Source organism: Triticum urartu, chromosome 2 (genome assembly GCF_003073215.2).
Source record: "Triticum urartu cultivar G1812 chromosome 2, Tu2.1, whole genome shotgun sequence".
Taxonomy (NCBI): Eukaryota; Viridiplantae; Streptophyta; class Magnoliopsida; order Poales; family Poaceae; genus Triticum; species Triticum urartu.
In genome coordinates this window covers 375,664,772-375,672,027 of record NC_053023.1, presented here as the reverse complement: position 1 = coordinate 375,672,027, position 7,256 = coordinate 375,664,772, and the positions used below count along the sequence as shown (strand labels likewise).

At 40.7% G+C, this 7,256-nt stretch overlaps 1 long non-coding RNA gene across 7 annotated transcripts; it reads left to right on the top strand.

Annotated features, from left to right (window-relative positions):
* Positions 1-2,242: 2,242 nt before the first annotated feature.
* On the top strand, positions 2,243-6,699 carry LOC125537360. 7 transcript variants are annotated; one of them, XR_007295834.1, is made up of 3 exons: positions 2,243-2,924; positions 3,040-4,845; positions 5,885-6,699. It is a non-coding gene; the product is annotated as an uncharacterized LOC125537360 (long non-coding RNA). The 7 variants fall into 7 exon arrangements; XR_007295829.1 differs by having other exon boundaries at positions 2,243-3,126; positions 3,226-4,845; XR_007295833.1 differs by having other exon boundaries at positions 2,243-4,845; positions 5,885-5,993; positions 6,318-6,699.
* The last annotated feature ends 557 nt before the right edge of the window (positions 6,700-7,256 follow it).

The following is a 7,256-nucleotide window of genomic DNA, read 5'->3' as shown; positions in this document are numbered from 1 at the left end:
GATATTTATTGCATTATGGACTGTTATTTCACTTTATGTCATAATACTTATGGCTATTCTCTCTTATTTTACAAAGTTTACATAAGGAGGAAGAATGCTGGCAGCTGGAATTCTGGGCTGGAAAAGGAGCAAATATTAGAGACCTATTCTGCGCAACTCCAAAAGTCCTCAAACTCCACGGAACGTCTTAAAATAAATAAAGAAAAATCCTCGCCAAAGATGAAGGCCAGGGGGCCCACACCCTGCTCACGACGGTGGGGGGCGCCCCCCCTAGGGCGCGCCCCTACCTCGTGGGCCCCCTGGTGGCTCTCCGACGTCCATCTTCTTCTATATGAAGTCTTTCAATGAGAAAAAAAATAACGGGGAACTTTTCGGGACGAGACTCCGCCGCCACGAGGTGGAACCTTGGCGGATCCAATCTAGAGCTCCGGCAGAGCTGTTCTGCCGGGGAAACTTCCCTCCGGGAGGGGGAAATCGTCACCATCGTCATCACCAACGCTCCTCTCATCAGGAGAGGGCAATCTCCATCAACATCTTCACCAGCACCATCTCATCTCCAAACCCTAGTTCATCTCTTGTATCCAATTCTTGTCTCCAAGTCCGGGATTTGTGCTAGTAGGTTGCTAGTAGTGTTGATTACTCCTTGTAGTTGATGCTAGTTGGTTTATTTGGTGGAAGATCATATGTTCAAATCCTATATGCATATTATTACCCCTCTGATTATGAACATGAATATGCTTTGTGAGTAATTACGTTCGTTCCTGAGGACAAGGGAGAAGTCTTGCTATTAGTAGTCATGTGAATTTGGTATTCGTTTGATATTTTGATAAGATGTATGTTGTCTAGCCTCTAGTGGTGTTATGTGAACGTCGACTACATAACACTTCACCATTATTTGGGCCTAGAGGAAGGCATTGAGAAGTAATAAGTAGATGATGGGTTGCTAGAGTGACAGAAGCTTAAACCCTAGTTTATGCGTTGCTTCGTAAGGGGCTGATTTGGATCCACATGTTTCATGCTATGGTTAGGTTTACCTTAATACTTTTGTTGTAGTTGCGGATGCTTGGAATAGAGGTTAATCATAAGTGGGATGCTTGTTCAAGTAAGAACAACACCCAAGCATCGGTCCACCCACATATCAAATTATCAAAGTATCGAACGCGAATCATATGAACGTGATGAAAATTAGCTTGACGATATTCCCATGTGTCCTCGGGAGCGCTTTTCCTATTATAAGAGTTTGTTCCGACTTGTCCTTTGCTACAAAAGGATTGGGCCATCTTGCTGCACTTTATTTACTTTTGTTACTTGTTGCTCGTTACAATTTATCCTATCACAAAACTATCTGTTACCACTTATTTCAGTATTTGCAGAGAATACCTTGCTGAAAACCGCTTATCATTTCCTTCTGCTCATCGTTGGGTTCGACACTCTTACTTATCGAAAGGACTACGATAGATCCCCTATACTTGTGGGTTATCAGCAGGCGACGCAAACCAATCAAGCAGAGATCGAAAAACCAAAAAGAAAACGCCGATCAAAACGACCGGCGAGAGAGCGAAAAAACCCAGAACGAGAGCTCGAAAAAAGACTCTCTAGGGCAGCCGGCCAACACAGCCGGCGGACGAATCCTAGGTACGGGCGGCGCGGCCCCCGACGGCGGTCGTGGAAGCCGACCGCCCTGGAGGCGGCGCGCAAGTGCGGAAGCGGCGGCGGCTAGGATTTGGGATCGACTTGCGATAGATATCATGTTAAAAGAAAGAGATGGATTGGTGGAATAGTTGTTGTATTGCTTGAGTCTCATAGGCATACATAGGAGTACAAGGCAAGCCAGAATATTCTTAGTCTAACCTATGTTTTTTAATACAATCACATTACTCAACATTAAGGACTAAAATAAAAAAAACTAGGAAAACCGGCCTCTCCTTGCACAACATATCCCGCTGTGAGATGACCAGAACTTAATTAAATCTCAGTCGACTAAGAATTAGCAAAACCATTACAAAGTTACTCTGGATATCTAGAACCCTTCCTGTACTCCCAACCAAGGATCGTCGCTTTTAACCAATAAATCAACAGATATTTTCCTTGTGTAATAATCTCTTCCTAATAATAAAACACAGATTGACTTTGTCAGATTCACCATTACAATACACTCCCGCTCAGTCGTAATACGCTTTTATAATTCATATATATATATATAGAATAAAAAAACATTTTCTATTGCCGTCCGTACGACGCCCGTCTTCAAAGTCCAACCACAACTCCTCCTTCCCCCGCCGTCTTTTATGCCGACGCATCCTACCCTCCTCTTGAAACAGGCGCGCACAAATCCTTCCTTCCTCGCATGTCCGTCGCCGCCGCTGCCGCCGCCAGCACCGGCCACCTCGCCCCAGGCGCGGGACAGATCTAGGAATCAGGAGGGGATGGACGGAGTATGGCGAACAGGCCGACGGGATGTGCTCTCTCCTCCCGCTACCAAGGCCCGTGGGCGGGGCGCCCGACCTCTAGACGACGCCGGCGATAACCAAGGACGGATGTGCATCCTGGCATCTCAGCTCAAGATGTGTCCAATTCATCTCTCCGTGAAGAGGATTAGCTCCACGACGCCCGCGCCGAACAGCCGATCAGGAAACCATCTCCGCCTCCCTGCTTCTTCCCTTCTCTCTGGTTATCCTGAGATGGCCCGGCTAGGTGCCGGCCCGACGACACCTCCCCCGCCCAGGCCCTCCATCGGCTCAAGATCCGGGCCCCGCCGTGTTGCCGCTCCCATCTCCCTGCATCTTCCCGAGATGGTCCGGCTGGGCGCTGCCCCATGACCAAGCATGTGCTGTCCACGGAAGCCGGCTCCTCCACCCAAGCTTTCCTCTGCAAGGTCGGTGAGGACACCCTTCGTATGAACCGATCGTGATAATCATGCACAGGTACACACATTGACACATACTCCCTCCGTCCGAAAATACTTGTCTAGAATATCTAGACAAGTATTTTCGGATGGAGGGAGTACATGTTTTCCCCACTGATTTAATTCGAATTCAGTTGTCCGTCTCCATCTCCAAACGGAGCAGAGCCGTCCAGCACACAACGTGATTTGCAGATCTAAGGAGGAGGGTGAGGAGGCTGCTGGTGGGTAGGATGAACATCGCAGGGAACGAGCATGCTAGCCGTCCGTCTCGACGTTATAGAATCTGATAATCTTCTTTTGGTTTTCTTATATGTCCGCAGTGGCACTATGGTGGATTGGAATCATGCCATGAAGCAGAAGAAGAGGAGGTTTGTTCGCCATCAAGCCAACCTTGCACTGCTGCACCACGTCTCGCAACAGTTAAGCTAGCTGTTTGTCCTCAAGCTATTCTGTCTTCTAATTGTAAGTGGCAAATCGTAGAAGTGAAGTCCATCAACAGCATGGATGAAAACAAGCTCTGGTATAAAATAAGTGAACAGGTATGCCTTGAATTATAGTTTCCACCTAATCACGTTTAATCTATACACCTTATTACATATATTAAGATCACAAAATACTACTGCTGTACTGCAGAGAACTTACGTATGTAGTGGTTATAGTCTTATAGATGTCAATGGACCATCAGAATCTGGTGGACCAAGGATACTTTCATCATAATAGAACTTATGGACATGCACTGGTGACGAACCCAAAAGTCTATAGTATTGTTGAGCAAACACATTCCCAATCTGTCAGCAAGACCAATCATGTTTAACAATACTGCTATTATTCTAGATTAATAATAAATAAGATGGATAAAAACAGTACCACATCCGGATGAGAAGGACGTACGAAATTCCCAGTTGGTGTAGACATTGCTGCACAATAGATGACACTGATTAGTATCTAATGTTTTGAGGCGAATGAATATTTTGTTTGACGATTGAGCAGAATTGTTTGGCACACTGTAACGTTTCAGGCATTCAGAAACAATGCCCATGATGTTAATATGTTCGCTAGGGGCCTTTTGTAGCCACTTTAATGAAAATTGTAGTACCACAGTGTCCTGCTGCATATATTAAATTGCAAAGTGAAAGTAAAAAAAAAGGATTTCCATCAGTGAGTAAGCTGGTGCCATGTTTCAAGGAACAGAGTTCAAAAACCATCAATCTCAGGAACACTCTGACTATGTATTTAATTCTGTTGAAGACCCAATATATGATAAGTTGCTATTTTCATTTGCTAGGCAACCATCCAAAAGTTTCTGTCCAATTCATAATTTAAATTACTCTTGTGTGTTCTTTTATCCAGTTATTATAATTTTACTCAATAATAATATAAATGGGTTATTTTCTGTGTCTTGCTCTTTTCTGTTCTCTTTGGTTTTGCAGCCTAGAATTTTTTAACATGCACATATAACTTAGTCAACTGAGTTCCTTTATGCTATGTGGCAGACCACATTTACTGATATGACTTACTTTCTCATTCTAGATAAATGGCAGGTGTAGCAATGAAAGGCATGTATATTGTACTACAAACATCCTAGCTTTCTCATCTTATCAGTGACTCACTTTCGAAACATATGTATTGGTAGTTTTTATCTCTATGCTTTTGCCTTCTACATAATGGATTGCAATGTTTTTGTCTTGATCCAATCCTTCCTGCGTCCACGGGGTGTCCTGCAGGGACTGCTTTAGCCGTTCCAGAGGCTGTACGCACATATAAATACTCAAGTACTCCCTTGACCGAAGCCCCAGCCCAATTGCGTCATTTCGTCCGTGCTCGACATTGGTGTCTTGCCGTTCTGCCGGAGCCGTGGAAATCTCACTGTTCTGCCAACCTGGCCGGAATTTCTCCGTAGTGCCGACTTCATTGGAATTACATCCACTCGTGTAGCCAAGGTACATCGTTCAAACTGCTCGAGCAATACTGATTTGGAGTTGTTTTGGTCAAGCGGTTGAACTGAACCATGCTACTGCACAGTAGCCAAAAAGAGAGTCAGTTTGTTTCCCTGACCCCTGTGATCTGAAGCGGCTAAACTGAACCATGCTATTACACAATAGCCCAAAATTGTCTGGTAGATATCAGTATCATCATATAATTTTGTTTCTACAATATGTAATAGGTAACCAGCAATGTTGTTTTTAGTTTACAAGAATGCTGATGTTGTTTCAATGCATATATACTTACTGGAATTAGTTTGAATACATATACAACACCTTGATTTTGAATTTACAAGGTCCTGATGTTGGATTTACTGTCTTATAGATTTTGTAATTTACAGTTGCTCCACAAAGTTGCTGTTGTTTGTACAGTGAGCTGATATAGAATGCTTGATCACACAAACTAATCTGGCCGCATATTTACAGTACTCTTATGTTGAATTTACAGTATGGTGATGGTGGATTTATACACTGTCCTATAGATTTTGTTATTTATTGTAGTAGCTCCATATAGTGTGTCATTGTTGTTCGTACAGTGAGTTCATATAGAGTGCTTGATCACATGAATTTGTCTGAATGTATACTACAGTTTCCTGGTGTTTAATTTATAATACATTGATGATGGAATTATGGTCCTATAGCTTCTGTAAATTTTAGTAGTTATTTTTACTAGAATTTTTTGAATTGCTATGATGGATTTTACAGTACTGTAGTATTCATAGAAGTCTAATTTTTTCTTTGTTTTCATAGTAAATTATACTCCCTCCGTCCCATACTATAGGACGTTTTTGCAAGCTATATTAGCTTGCAAAAACTTCCTATATTATGGGACGGAGGGAGTAGTTAATTGATGATGGATTTACTGTCCTCTAGCTTCTATAATTTACCGCACTATATTTTTTTTGATTGTTTGAATTTACAGTTCGAAGATTTACAATTCTATAACTTCTGTAATTTATAGTAGTAGCCTAAAGGTTGTGATTTTTATATTTTACAGTGATAGATTTTACACTATACAGTTACGTGAATTTACAGTGCTACATTTTTTACTGGAAGAACTATTTGAAGGAGATTGTGAGAGTACTGACCTGCAGTTTGTCTTCTTGGTATGACTGTAGTTTACTGGTTGTTTCTCCTTTTCTTTACTGAAGTTCCAGTATCTTTGTTGTGATCTGGTTGTTACTGACTGGAATTTTAGTAAAATGAACACTGTAAAATTCATCAAAGCTGAATATGTGCTACACTTTAAAAGTTACTGTTTATTCATAGTTAGTTTACTGTAAATTTCAACTGAAGCCACTGTGTTTAAAGCTTCATGGCAATGAAATGTTTAGTATGTGATTAGTTCATCTTGAGTTGATCATTGTACAGTAGGTTGATGATGTTTTTGCGGCAGCCTAATGATGAATTTATAGTATGTTTGTGTTCAGGAGTTTCTTCCACAAGTATCAACTTCAGATCCTTTAGAATGCCATGAGAATTTCAGGTTTTCTTCCAAAAGTGTTGTGAAGAAAACAAAACTGTCAATAACCTGGAGAAGGTAGTGAGAGTACTGACCTAGCAGTGTTGCTTTTTGGGCCCTTTCATTGCTTGCTCATGGATCATAGAGCCCATAGCTCATACATACACGAGCCATGTTTGTAGTGCCTGAAAATATTGGTTGAATGCCCCGTTATTTTCAGTCAAGTTTTTTTTCAGTTGGTGTCAGATTTTTACTGGTTGGCATATTTGATTTGAAGGCCAATTCAATTTCAGTCGATTGTAATATAGATACACCTTTTTTTTAATACCAAACTGTTCTTTATGGGGGAATCCTATACGGCGCGTAGCAGCGTACCATGCGCACCATTCCTCGCGTGCTGGGCGTTCGCATGGGCTGGCCCATTTTTTCGTTTTTTCTTTCATTTTTTCTCTTTTTTCTTTCCTTTTCTTTTCTATTTTCCTGTTTTTTTCCACCTTTTTCATCTTTACTTTTTCACTTTTTGTGAATTTTTTTCAAATTCATAAATACTTTTTTGTTCATCGAATTCAAAAAAAGTTCATCGATGTAAAAAAAAGGTTCATAATTTTTTTCATCGGATTTAAAAAATGTTCATCAAAATTTGTTCACCGACCTAGAAAAATGTTCATTAAATTTAAATTTTGTTCATCGTTTTCAAAAAATTTCAAGTTTAGAAATTGTTCATCATTATTTTAATTTTTTTACCAAATTTAAAATTTAGAAATTGTTCAAGTTGTTTTACCGAATTTAATTTTTTATTCAAGTTTAGAAAATGTCATCATTATTAAAGAATGCTCATAATTATTTTCATAAAAATAAAAAATGTTCATGAAAATTAAAAATGTTTATATTTTTTGAAATCCTTGAC